This window comes from Caloenas nicobarica, chromosome 4, assembly GCF_036013445.1.
Source record: "Caloenas nicobarica isolate bCalNic1 chromosome 4, bCalNic1.hap1, whole genome shotgun sequence".
NCBI classification, from domain to species: domain Eukaryota; kingdom Metazoa; phylum Chordata; class Aves; order Columbiformes; family Columbidae; genus Caloenas; species Caloenas nicobarica.
Window position 1 is genome coordinate 313,652 of NC_088248.1, and position 12,005 is coordinate 325,656.

At 41.8% G+C, this 12,005-nt stretch overlaps 1 long non-coding RNA gene across 40 annotated transcripts in view; it reads right to left on the reverse strand.

Moving 5' to 3' along the window:
- LOC135988763 (uncharacterized) overlaps window positions 1–12,005 on the reverse strand; it is a 55,517-nt gene that overhangs the window by 7,824 nt on the left and 35,688 nt on the right. For 28 of the 40 annotated variants that reach the window (XR_010606223.1, XR_010606198.1, XR_010606206.1 and 25 more), the window contains 8 exons: window positions 11,311–11,413; window positions 10,094–10,343; window positions 9,230–9,553; window positions 8,883–9,084; window positions 8,450–8,555; window positions 4,161–4,419; window positions 3,095–3,464; window positions 1,068–1,262 (listed from right to left, as the gene is read on the reverse strand). This is a non-coding gene — a long non-coding RNA (uncharacterized LOC135988763). Of the gene's footprint in view, window positions 1–1,067; window positions 1,263–3,094; window positions 3,465–4,160; window positions 4,420–5,498; window positions 5,707–8,449; window positions 8,556–8,882; window positions 9,085–9,229; window positions 9,554–10,093; window positions 10,344–11,310; window positions 11,414–12,005 lie in introns of all 40 variants that reach the window. The other 12 variants (XR_010606204.1, XR_010606199.1, XR_010606196.1 and 9 more) reach the window with 12 other exon arrangements.

The following is a 12,005-nucleotide window of genomic DNA, read 5'->3' on the forward strand; positions in this document are numbered from 1 at the left end:
GCCCTGCTGGGAAGCCAGCAGTGGAGGTGGCAGTGGAGGTGGCAGTGGAGAGGGCAGTGGAGGTGGCAGGGGAGGTGGCAGTGGAGAGGGCAGTGGAGGTGGCAGGGGAGGTGGCAGTGGAGAGGGCAGTGGAGGTGGCAGGGGAGGTGGCAGTGGAGAGGGCAGTGGAGGTGGCAGGGGAGGTGGCAGTGGAGAGGGCAGTGGAGGTGGCAGCGGAAGTGTCAGCGGAGAGGGCAGTGGAGAGGGCCTCTGTTTTCTTGCTAATATTGATATTTGTGTTTTGTTTGTTTGTTTTCTGTTTGTGTGGATTTTTTTTCCTTCCATTTTTTGTTTGGGTGATGTTATTGGACTGCCTTTGGTTCCTGATTAGTTATTACAGGACCATGCATGACTGGGGGGCACTGTTTTCATGCTGTCATTATGTTAAAGTTTTTTGTCTTCTACTTTTATTGTAACATGTCTGCATTCCTTAAATTAGTAGCAGTATGTGACTTAATTTTTTCTTACTTCTAATAGCTGTTAAAAAAAAAAAAAAAGATTGCATCATGTTCTTGCTTTCCTGTTTACACCTAGAAATGCTCAGTCTCATTAAAGCATTATAACAGGTTTACCGATCTCTAGCAGGGTTTCTGTTTTCTGTTTGAGCCTAGTCCAGACAAAAGGGCTGTTTTTGTAGCTTGCACCCATGGAGTAGCACTGCACGGAGCACCTTAAAAGCCAGGATGTACAGCAGAGGTTTTCTCTGTTTCAGTCACAGTCCTGGGGCTTGTTTTCTTGTTCTGGATGCAGGCACATAAGCTGGGTCTGCAGCATTCCTTGGCCCTCCTGATATTCCCTTCGTCTACCTTTTAAACTTTTCAGGAGGAAAAAAGTACATAGCAATCACAGTGGGATGAGTACTAACAACTTTATTTATGGGGTCTTGGTGGGCATTGGATTTTGCAGAGGCAAAAAGAGGTAAGGCAAAAACTACTATCCCAGGTACAAGGGCCAGCTAGTTTAACCTGGGTCATATGAAGGATTTTTTTTTTCCTGCTCCCTACTGCTGATTTAAAAGCTTCTTTTACCTTCTCCCCACAGAATCTTGATTTAAATGCCAGAGCTCGCATGCGGGACAAGAGCCTGTGAGCTGCACACTGTGCTGGGGAGCACTCCCAGGGCTGCTGCTCCTCCTGCTGTCACGGCTGTGTGTGCTGTAGAGGGCTGGCACTTGGGGATGTCACAGCTGGTCCCTGATCTTGCTTCTTAAGGCAAAGGGATACCTTGAAAAGAGCAGAAGGGAGAGGTTCTGCAATTAAACTTATGCAAGAAATACAGTTCTGATGTCCATACCCGGCGCCCTCCTCCACCCCAGGACACGGGTGTAGGTGACAGCCCTGTAGCCCCAGGGTTGGCTGCCTGGCTTTGGGCTGCCCTCCCCAGTCCCCCTTCCTTCCTCTCCCTCCTCCCTGTCGAACAGGAGCTGGCGGGTCCATTCCCGCTCGGCTGCTGCGGAGCCCTGGCCCCTGTGAGCGGGGGATCCTGTGCAGGGCGGGGGGAGCTGCTTTTAACTTGGGTTGGGCTATGCCCCCTTCTCTGCTGTAGCTGGGAGCGGAGGTAAAGCTGCAGGTGCTTTGTTAGCAACAGGTTTGTGCGTGTGCAAAGTCGGATGCCTCTGACGCAAGTGGCTTTGTAGTTTAAAAGCTGGGGGGGCAGGAGGGACACGCTTGACAACCCTTCTCCACCAGCAGGGACCACCGTGTGTGACGGGAGAAAAGTGTCTGTCGTCGCTGCTGAATCGCAGATCTAAACGTGCTGGCTGCTCCATCCCTGTGCGCAGCTCCAGGTTTTTAGGGAGAGAAGCCTCTTCCCACTGATGAAGAGCGCTGCTGTGGAAGAGGGGTGAGTACAGACATCTCTGTAATGTGCCTTACTTTTTCCTGATTGACTACAAATGGCTGTCAATTTTAAAATACTGAAATAATGTTTTAAGGGACAGTTGTCAAATGCTGCAGGTTGAGACAGTTGCTCTGCTGAGTGGGGAAATTGCATGCCTGGAATCGAAGATATTTTAATTTTGCTGTGAATGAAGGTGCTGAAATGCTCATAACACTATTTCAGGGTGAGTTTTGTGGTGGCTCTGCCTCTAATAGTCCATACTATTTTTCTGTTTGCGTGAGCAGTGTAACTGTGTTCAGATCAAACACCAAATATGCACAGGTGTACAAGAGATTTCAATCTCAATGTAAACACTATTTTAAAGGGAATCAGCATGGAGGTTTTATGTCAAGGACGACCGCTTTTAGTTCAGTGAACTATTCATTTTAATTGGAATGGCTCTCCAAGGGGTGACTTAGTAATTTTTTTTTCTTCGGTGACTAGGAAAAGTTTTACATGCTCTTATTTGTTTTTTATATCAGTAGCAAACTACCTCCAGTAACAGTAAATTATCTGGAGCTTTAAGCACCTTTGTCTGACTCTACAGAAGAATAGCACTTTGTTCTTTAAATTGGAACCACGTTTGGGGGCTGCAGAGCATAAAATGCAGTGGGATCAGTTCCAAGTATTTTGCTGGAGAAAGGGGAATGAATTGAATATAATTCTCTGCAAGGGAGAATTCTCTCTTGAGACTAGCCACCTTCCAGGTACCTAATTGCATCTCAAACCAAAGCAATGACACCTGTGTGTCGCAGTTGAGACGAACAAACGACATAGACCAAGTTCTTCCAGGATGAAAGTAGTAGCTGCCATTTATCGCCACAAGTGCATTTTATACAGTTTTAGCAATTCATGTGTCTCTTCACTATTGGTTACAAGTTACAGCAGTAACATCTCATTAGCTAATTTTGCTATCAATGTTACTCTTCTACTCCCTTCTTTCTCACAGGTACACCTTAATATCTCCAGATACTCCTTTACTCCCATCTTTCTCAAAGGCAGGCCTTAATATCTTCAAGGCTGATCTCTGTTCCCATGCTCTCCGTCAGGGAATCCGCAGACCCACCGTAGTCCCCCACACCTGTGCCACTGCTTTTCTCAAAAGGAAAATCTTAGCAAGGAAAACATACTTCCAGACCTTGCTGTTTGACACAGAGCACCTATCAGTTCATTTTACCTTATGCCTATTGTACATCATAAATCCATTTTGTGTTGAGGTTAATCTTCTTTTCAGTGATAATCTTGATAAAACTTCCAGCTCCTCATTAGATGAGGGTGTCTATGGTACAGCTGTTCCCACTGAAGAAACAGATCAGGAGTGTTTGCGCCAGCTGTCACTGCTTGCAGGACTGAGGTACCTCCAAGGTAAACTCCATGTAGGTTGAGTCTAACAGGACATCTGTGCTTTGAGCCCCTGACCTGCTGAGCAGCCTCAACTCCTGCAAACTGAAGGCAGCACTTCATGTGTAAGCGGTGACAATTGTATTGTTTATATGGAGGTTTAACAGCTGGTAGTAGCTCATGCCAGTGTTTGATGCACTGATGCCCTGAAACCAGAAAAGGTGATTATCTAATTCTGTAATGTAATGAGAGATGATTTGATAAACTAAAATTTCCCACAGCATTAAAATCTAAGGGTAAGTTTTTTGAACTTTTTGGCCTGACCTCTCGTTGACTAATTCTAGCTATCTGATGTAAAAAATGAAAAGCATCGAGCATACTGCAATGACAGAAAAGAAGTTGGCTCTCTTTGAAGGAAATCATTAACTCTCTGTTTAGAAGAGTTCCTGTATTGTTTGGGTTTTCTAACTGTCACCAAAATTGAAGCCTAAAATCCTGAGGCTGAGAATTTTGTTAAAATGCTACTAGTTAACAGATGACCCTAGTCAACATGGTTAGAGGGTGCTTGTTTTGCTGTTGCCTACTGATGAATAAACCTAGGCTGTTAGAGCAACTTGCTGGTAGCAGCATTATGATATGGCTGATGGAAGTTGTTATTTAAGGCACATAATCAAACTGATAAAGATAGCTTAATGGCTCATCAAATATACCATGCTTTTTAGCATAAGCTGCTTTGATTACAGAAGCAAGTAATCCCAGGAGCGATTGTGGCACACTTCAGTTTCCGCTGTCACTTGTTGAACGGAATTAGTTTTAGGGGAGTGCAGAGAGCTTGACTGAACATGTGAAGTCAGGTTAATTGTGATGGAGACCTTAGAGTGAAGGTGCAAAATAGAACAAACCTTTATAGAGCTGAAATGTATAGGCATAGTTAACTTGCAATAGGTGCGTGCGGTGGTAGTTTCCAGTAGCTCTTTTCACTTGAGGTCTTGGGAGTTGTGGTAACATGGTGAAATAATGCTTAGTGATATTCAGTGACAAAAGGGACCATCAGGAAAGAGGAGATGACAAAGTAGGACAACTTATGCCACTGCTGGGTTCATCCACGAGACTAGTGCTGCACGCTGGTCTCCCCTTCATCCCCGAAAGCATGCAGTGTACCTGGACAAAAACACAGGCAAGGGGACAGAGATGACTGTGGGGAATAGCCTATGTTTGGACACAAACCCACCTCCAGCTCAACAGCTGGAACCCCACAGGTTACTGAGACATAACCTCTCAGTGTGACAGGAATAGGTTAAATTTCTGATGTCTGTTAGAGGCACCTATCAATGTTATCCAGGTAATGCTTAGAATTTGAGTGGTGTTAATTGCTCAGTGCATAATGAAAATCAAGTTGCTGAGGCAGTAAACCGAAGTTTTGGTAATAAATGGATTCAAAATGATGAGAGCAAGCCACAGAAAGAATTGGTAGATTAATTTCTAAGTGGGTATTTAAAGTAACTGTATAGATGCAGGTGTGCCAAGTCAGAGCAAGTGAACAGTTAGCAAGTAGGAAGGTACAGGAAGAGTTCACTTTCCTATTCTACAGACCTCCTACAAACTATTAGCTCATTCTAGAGCTACGATAATGTACAAGTTAAACCCTTGCAATAACCTTAATAGCCAATTTTTTGTTCTAGTTAGTTTACACAGTTATCTAATATTAAAGGTGTTGCCTCTGGACAAATCTGACCTTATGTTATGGTTGGGTGTTCGGGATTGGACACAGACTTGCACAGATAGTCACTTATTCTGTCCTCTGTCACAGCAGACTGTTCTGCTTAAATTCTGGTGAAGCATAATCAGATATTCCACTACCTGGGAACCTGCGTGAGGAGCTAAAAAGCTATTTTATTGTATTAAGGTCTAAGCAGTGATCCCTGATGTAAAATGCAAACCATATAAATCCTTCAATTAATTTAATGTTAAATGTGCAACTGGCTGGGTTGAAACTGGTATATACACTAAGAAGTAGAGAGCAGACAAAAGGATGTATTTTTGAGCTACAATCCCCAAAACAATGTCAGCATTACTACATTTAAGGTATTAATTGCATGTGACAGTAAGTCACCCCCAAAATAGCCTTAGCTCAAGTCTGGAGCAGGCTGTTAGTTTTGGTGTCGGGGAAACACATTCTTATTCTTTTCCAATGGTAATTCACACCAACACCTTTATTTTTGTGTATTTACAGCAAATACCTGGAAGAAGGTTGCTTGCCACAGAACTCTGCATGTGTCATTGTTATTTTTGTCAAAAATAGATTTTTTATTATTATTTGGTAGCATCATCTGGTTTTGATATTTATACTCCCCTTCCCCCTTGGTATGCAAATGAAGTACTTGTCTTCTCTTGAATGTTGAGCAGAGAGTCTCAACCTGAGTATTTGTATGGAGGCGGGTCTTCCAGCTGAGAAGAAAAAAGGAATATGTTCCAGATCATGGGCTTCGTTTGATTTCCTGCCTATCTCACATTGGGCAATAGCACTTCTATGCTACAGTAGATTTAAATGTAATAATTATATGGCTCTTGCTCATTTTTCAAAATTAGCTTAGATATAATCTGGTGCAAATAACCCCTGTGATGTGCTATTTGCATTGGTACCGTTTTGATTCGGGCAGCTGGCAGCTCACATCCTCTTAGGTAAGACAAAAGAGGCTGGGAACAATAACAGAAATTCTTCATTCCACTTCAATAATTCTAGACATAAACCGATTTTCTGGGTAAGATAAATTGAAAATCAAATGAAAAATCCATATAGCTTTCCAAGCTTTGTTTTTATAATGTTCAAAAAGCCATGCAGGAGATGATGTCATAAATATTGACAATACTATTGTCCAAGCTTTCAGTTTCAGAAAAGATGCCATCCTGTTTGGCTTGAAATGTTAGTGTTTTGATGCCCGGCTGAGGATTGCACTTCAGGAAGCTGTCACAACTATTTCTTGAGTTTAGTTCTCTTAAATTATGCTTGCACAGAGTTTTTCTTTTATTTCTTAATGCTTGTTTTCCTCTCAGTTTGCCATAGTGCGAGTAACTTCTTAACAGTCCTGAGTTTTTAGCGCTGAACTCTCTGGGGAGGGATGGCTGCAATGATCTCTATCTCCCTTTCAATTTCCAGCTCCTGTTCTGCTGGCATGAATTTTATCATCCTTTGTTCACACAGCAGTACCCATGCGGCAGTAACTTCTCTACTTACCTTAAAATACACCTTTAACTTGGGCACAAAATAACATGAATTAAGACTTCAAATCACAGACTTTAGTGTTACTGTCAGAACAGAAGTCCCATTTCAGTTGTGCCTGTGTTTGATCCAGAAGCACTCTCACAGTCTGAGCAGATTTGTCTGTTTTGGGACCTGATGGACTTGCACTGCAACCAGCTCTGTATCACTTTCTTTCATGTTTTACTTCTCAGCCACAAAGACACACTTAATGAGAATCTCATCACTTCTCTGCTGAATGCGTGTCTAAATAGCACAGGCAAGACAGAGTGAGTTTATTTTGCTCTCTGCGCAGTCCTGCCTTGTACAACATTCATTCCCTCATTGTAACAAGCCCAATACTCCTTATAATAGTGCTAGATTACGTGGTGGCAGGTGAAGGCTCTCAATGGTACACACACAGAGTATTAATGTCTTTGAAAGTATCCTAAGCACCAGGTAAAGTGCACTAACTTACAAAAGGGTATTTCTGAGAGTCCTTGTGTTTCCAGTATAACACTAAATCAAAGGGCCAAGAACACAACCAGCCTCAGTAAGAAGTACAACAGCTCTCAACCAGGTATTGTGCAACTTCTAAACGCCTGTCCTCTTGTGTGTGCGGCTGTTCTCTTGTGTGCGCTGGGTTTCTGACTCAGCAACAATCAATTTGAGGTTTAGGCCTTAAATCAGTTCAGTTCCCATGACCAGGCCAAGCCCTGTATTGAATGTGTTGCATCCTTTCCTTGCAGTCTGTTTTGCCCTGTGTTGCTGGCATCAGTGGTAGTACCAACCTTGTTTCTTAACCTCCTGCTGGCTGAGAGGATTAATGCTAAAAAGACTTCCTTAGACTCCGAGAGCAAAAAAGCCACTAACAGCTGCCTAACTTTGAGACTTGGGTTGTGAGTGGTCTTAGGGGAATTCTTGTGAAGAAGACAAAAAGCCATTTCCAAGTATAAGGGAGCTAAAAATCTTATGACTTGCTAGACTCCTTAATAAAGTGGCTGGATAAGTGTGCCTGTGTGTGGAAATCTTCCTTTAATCTTGTTTCAGGGAACAGTTGGCTGAGATTTTTAGTTGAAATTTAAAACAGCCTGTGACACATCATATAGAAAAACTTTAAATTCAGAAGCTTAAAGGTGACTAAGCACTAAGCAAAAAGTAGGTGTATAAAAAGAAGCAACAGGTAAGCAGCCTAAGCGCTAATTCTCTGATAATTTGTGTACGTTATGTTACAGCTATTATGATAAAACACACATTCAGAAAACATTTTTCCTGGGTTCCTTTGCTACCAAAATGTTAGGTAACCAAGGACCTGTCTCATGTTGAAAACACTGTCACTGTTCACTCCCTGTGCAGTGTGTCCTGCAGCTTTGCGATGGATGAAAAGGCAAAACAAGTAACCAACAAACTTCCACTCTGTATTCAACTATTAGCCAAATGGCAGACTTCAGGTCTGGAATGTTTCTGAGCAAATTGGTAGGAATCATGAATGTGCTTGAAAGGATAAAATTCATACTTTGGCACCTTAAGAGCAACTAATAGCAAATGGCAGAAAATACTCAGCAATAGTGAGGTTTTGCTCTGCTATATTTTCAGCTTTACTCTTCCTTATTTGATGTGGTAATAAAATCAATGTTTGACCTGAAAACTGTGTAGTGTTATTTCGATGTCAGAAAACCAAAGCAGGGTCATAAAAATGATATATTTTAGACAAATGTAACAAACTTGCTGTGAACGTCTTACCTGCCAGTAGCATCTTTTGATTTACACTTGAGATTGGGCTTTTCGGCAAAATGCTATATAATCCTAGCTAAGTGGATGAGTCATCTGCAACTACGTTTTGTTTATGACAGCAATCCTACTGATAGCATTCTTCATTATAACTAGACAGGATAGGAAAAGTTTAAGATCTTTTTAAAAAGTACTCTGACAAAATGTTTTCTTTGGTCTTACCTCAGACTACCCAGATAAATCACTGTTAGGGGAGGATGAACAGTTTAAGTCCATTCGTAAGAGCTCTTGTGCAACTTCAAGATTGGGACATCTCCCTGGAATTGTCCTTTTAAAAATGAGAAATTTCTTTCTCAGTGCATAGTTGTTTTTCTTCATGGAAATAAGAGTCAGTAAGAAAAAAAAATTATTGCAACTTTCTATTTTTACTGTGTGCTTTGAGATAAGACATGCCTAAGTATTTAATGAATAATATCAAAATTGTGATGGGTGAAAAGGTAAATAAAATGTTCACTTTAAGAGTAAGTTCTACTACCTTTATTAATAAGTATCTTCAGAGTTTGTAATTAGCAACTCAAATCTCCTATTACAGAAATTAAACATTTCTGCTTATGGGGGAAACTGACACTAAGTGCAAAATAAAGTTAAAACATACCTTAAAACAATTTCCAAGAAGTGTGGAACTCCACTCTTCAATGAAGTCTCGACTTGGGAAAAAGGCTGCCATTCCTGTGGCATTTACCTTGGCAAACTCAGGAGCTCTGTTTAGTTAGGAAGTTTCTGCACTCGGTCTGTCCCACACTTGAGCCTCCACCTGGAACTCGGCGTTTGGCTGTTGCTGAAGCCTCGGCTTTTCTCTGGAAGAGAAAAGAAAAATGAGCTGTGCTTACAAGGAGCTGCAGACACACGTCTTGCATGCCTAAGCTGCAGAAAGGTATGATGCTAGGATAAAGTTTTTCTGAAATTCATAGCAAAATAGAAGAACATATTATCACACTTTACCTTTCCAGATGAAATGACCCCTTATCTTACACTGTTTCCCTGTAGTCATACGTTTGAGCCCTCTCGTCTTTCCTGTGACGTCCTCCACTTGATCGAAATCTGTGTTGAATTAAACTGACCAGAACTAAATGCAACAATTTAAATGAGTCCCGAGTACCGAACAGCAGGGAGGTATTTCCTTACACTATTGTCCTGCTCATGTGCTATAGGGTGCTTGCTGTTTTCTGTCTGTTTTGCTGCTGTCCAGCTGGTAACTTGGTGCAAACCCCAGGTCCTGGTCCCCTGTTTGCTCCCGCCTCTCTGCACGATGCTGTGCACGTGTCCCTGTTGAATTGCATTTCGGTTTTAGGCTGGTTTCCTTAGGAAATGGTTTCTTGCAGCCAAAGTGCCCAGCTGGCAATTGGGCCTGTTTCCTTGCTATTATTTCCTCCAAAAACATTACTTTAAGGCAAAGGTCACTTGTGACCACTTCCCTTTCTCACACTATTTTACATGCCCTTTTAAATTCTTGAAAATAGCCGCTAGTTGCACTTCACTGAGTTGGAAATGTTCATAGTTGACCCATTTACATTTTTTTTAAGTAAGAACATTTTGGTATTCTCTGTCAATAGCTTTTTCTGATCCACTGAGTCATAGGATAATCAATGCACTGCTCTCTTCCTTATTTCTATTTATTACACTTCCAGAATGAGGTCCTGCTTTTTTCGTCATCCTCAGTGGCTGCATTTTACAAGCAGGATTTTCTAACTTCTCAGCAGAACAGAGATGCTATCATTTTCTAAGGTCTCCAGGAGATTTCTGTAGTTGACCCATCACTGAGTATAGAGCTTAGAACAGGGGAAGAACAAATTTTTTAGCACTTACCGCATTATATTTTCCTTTTCCATAACAACATGCTTCTGTTCTTTATGTGTCTCAAGGTTCCTTATCTTTGTTTCAGCTTCTAAAGCCTCAGAGGATTCCACGATGAGATTTCACACACACAGAAATCAAAATAACGAAAGCAGATGGTTGTACACAAAGGTGAAGCAGTGTTGGCTGGCTCCCGTGATGACCAGATTTCCTCCAGTAGCCAACATAAAAAGAATTGCATTCACTTCATAATTACCTTGAACTGTTATTGTAAAAATGGAAAATTAATTTTCCATACCAAGTGGCATGAGATTGCCCTGGTTACGCTATGAGATTTCATATTGCATATTTGGATATGGGTGCTGTTACAGGAACTTCAAGGGTGTATGAGCGTAGTGTGTTTGAAAACCCAGTGTGTGGTACTGGGCAGTTTTTCAGTAGTTGCGGTTCCTGCTTTACTACTTTGCAGATTTTCCACTGGTGTATTAAATGAAGCAGAGAGGACATGCCCTTATCAAATGACCATGTGGAAGGAAATTACTTTTATTTTTCATCTTGTGATATTTATGCATTGCATTATTTTTTCCCTTTTCTCAGGTGGCTTCTGTTTTTGTTTTCTAGGCCTCTCTGGATTATTTATCAGTGCCTGTTTTAGCTGGCAAGTGCCTTGTCAAAACTTGTGTTTTGCCACAATGAAGGCACTGCGCCTTCATTTCTTCTTCCAGCCAATCCTTTTCCACCTCAGCTTCAATTTAATAAAAATTCATGTACCTTTTCCATTTCCTGTAAGCTACAGTATGAACCGCAAATTCACTGTCTTTGCTACAGCCACAGTTATACGAAAATTTCATTAGTGCAACTGTGATCAGACTACCTAAGACAGACACAGCTCCAATTTTGCCTTGAGGCTGTTTCCAACGTCTTGTTTGCCAGTTACAAACAAATACTATTCCAGAATTCATTAGTGAAAAGATTGCAAGTATACCCAAAGAAAAATGATAAAATTATGCCTTCTGCTTTTAGTGTGATAAGGAATAATTTCAGTTGTTTTAACAAAGAGAATTACAAGTAATTAATTCAATAGAACACTGCCATTGCACAGGAATGTCCCACAGTGGTTTGTACTCCTGGGACCAAAGTGACACATCAGTACTATCTGCATAACAATTTGTGGCCATACAGGCTTTTTACAAGTACAAGGCAAGGAAGGAGAGTCACCTCTCTCTCACCTGCGGGGACAGCGCAGGTCCCATCGGCCCCGGGGACTGGGAACACGGCATGAGGCAAAAGCCGTCTGCCACAAGCTGGAGTGTATTTCTTAAAGCACCACCTCTGTGAAGCAAGGGATTACAGAAGAAAATTAGTATTCATTTATAAATAATAATTAAAAAATTGTGGCTGACCTATTTGCAGAGAAACATGACAGAACATTAGTTTAGGTGGAACTTCACAGAAGCCAAAACAAAGGAGCCAAATACATATTTGTTTTTGTTAGAGGACGAGAAGGGGCAGAGGGCCTGACTTTTCCCGAACTCATGGGATTGGTTGTATTGCTACTCTTCGCCAAAACTTTCAAAACCATATGGGAGACCTACCAGGGGAACAAGTCTTGCACTGACTCTGCACAGAGAGCAACTGCCATTTCCTTGCACAGCCACATTTACTGTCTAAAACGCAGCCATTAGTCCAGGGCAGCTCCATCCCTTGCTTTGTTTGCTCCAAACATGCAACGAGTGTCAGATTACCGGCACCGTCTGCTCCATTTCTTGCTGTTACACTCTATTAAACCAAGCTCCTCGCTCACTTTCATCACCAGTCATCAGGAGGAGAAGGCTTGAACTTAGGAGCCCTCGCAATTCTAACCTGATTTATACCATTGGTTGGCAGCCTCAAAAGCAACTCAGAGCAGGAAAGCAAACGCCGG